Source organism: Empidonax traillii, unplaced genomic scaffold (genome assembly GCF_003031625.1).
Source record: "Empidonax traillii isolate 1590-97213 ecotype Southwest subspecies unplaced genomic scaffold, ASM303162v1 scaffold1745:size86688, whole genome shotgun sequence".
Taxonomy (NCBI): Eukaryota; Metazoa; Chordata; class Aves; order Passeriformes; family Tyrannidae; genus Empidonax; species Empidonax traillii.
This window is the reverse complement of record NW_020956938.1, coordinates 84,677-86,690: the sequence shown is the minus strand read 5'-3', so window position 1 is coordinate 86,690 and position 2,014 is coordinate 84,677.

Genomic DNA, 2,014 nt, shown 5'->3' with positions numbered 1-2,014 from the left:
AAAAAAAAAAAAAGAAGTATATTCAACTGTCTTTTTTTTCCATGTGTGTGTAAAATGAATCAGAAAATACTTCAATGAAATAAGCTTTCAGCCCTACTCCTGATCTTTCTAAAGATGACCTCAGCTCTCCAGCTTTTTTGTGAGAAAATGCTTCTATTATACCAAAAAGATTGTTACTTTGTTCCAAAAACTGCTCAGTGTCTCACTTTGATATTTATGGGCTCTTCAGCTCTTTGCCTTGGATATGAGATGGAAACGTTTACCAGTTCCTAAGATGAGTTCAGCTTGAGTCTGAGATGTATGAATGTTAATTCACCTAAAAGGTTAAACTATGGCCTTGATAATTAATTATAATCAAAAAACTATTAGCCTTCCTGTGCTACATGTATACCTAATGCTCCATTTACTTCTTACAGCATCCCACAAAACTGTCTCCACAAACTAAGTTGTACAAAGACTCTGGCTTTTAAGCTCACTGGAACCATGTGGACAGAATACCAGCTTCAACTAATGATTTTTCAACCTGATGTTCAGCTTCATGCTGGTGCAACACAAGAGGTTTAATGTGGAGTTGCTCCATCTAAAATATGATGCTGTCTTAACAGCAACACCTCTACCCTGCTGCCCAGGATCCAGCAAAGACATTCCTGATCTGCAGTAGTGTAAAAAGGATCAGTCTCTTTGGTTTTGCCTACAGGTAATATGTAGCTCTAATGGAGATCTTAGTTTTTCACTCTGGAACATTCAGCTGTTCTCCTCCTAAGGGACAGACAAGGTCTCTTCCCATCTGATTTACAGATAATCTGAGCTTCACTGCTGGCCATTGCTGTGTTCTTACATTTTCTTAATGCTTCTCTTAACTGGAATTTTCTCTGTGTTTGGTGTAAAAAGCTTAATTTTAAAAATTAAAGCATACCAACAGCTATTGCTTCCTCTAATTATACGTGGATACACTGGCAGCTGATGGTTTCTGCCTGTGCATGGGAGACTTCCAAATGCTTTCACATGCTGGAGCAGTGAAATGGAAAAGTCTGAAAAAATCAACAGCTTTCTAGCATTCCTAATGTGTTTTCTTTAGCCTTGGTGATAAATAGGATCCTCCTGTAAGATCTCTCTGCCTTGTCACAGTCATTAATTGTTTGTTCTATTTCTTCATCTTATCAACAGCTCTTCATTCATGTTTGCTGCTCCATTGTTCTGCTAGTCCTGATGTGGTTGTGAGCCTGCTGGCATTGCCTACCAATGAACCCCAAAGAAGATGGATTAATGTATTACCACCCATTCCCCTTGGCTTTTATATGGATGAGTTTTCTTTAGAACTGGATTTTGAACTAACACAGGATATTTAGTCTGCTTTAGAACACAAGTATTACTAAAGAAATAGAAATAATGGAAATTAATTTTTTTGCAAACTTCTATTTGCTAGCAATTGAAATGGTGTCAGACCCTGCAAAGGACCAGCTCTTCAGTTCTCGTAGTTTTCCAGATTGCTGATGTACATCTGAGTAAGTCCTTCAATCAGACTGCTAGACTTGAAGAGATTAGTGGTAGGTTTAAAATGAAGCATATGAATTGGGAGGCTTGGAACTGCACTGTCCATATAGGCTGCAAATAACCAGGATAAGCACTGTCTTAAGAGCGCATGTCATGTGAGAAAAAGCACTGATTTCTTCCAGAAATACATAAGCCTCACTGCCGTGGGTATTCAAGCGAGCGGGAAAGAACAACACATCTATAAGATGCAGATTCAATCCGTTTTATTATCAGAAGGCCACACAATATATATTCTTTTGAGTCCTGGACATGCAGTCACGGGCGCAGCACACCTCCATGATTGGTTGGTCTGCATTGTCCACGCGCCTCAAGCAGTCCATCCATTGGTGATCCTTAAAACACACATTCCTGGGAAAAGTTTCTGTTATCACCTTTTTCTCACATCTTTCTGCTGACCTCTGCATTCCTGCAGCTGCAGACTTGTTCTTGTTTGACTAACGGTCAGCTCCTGGCCTTCTCA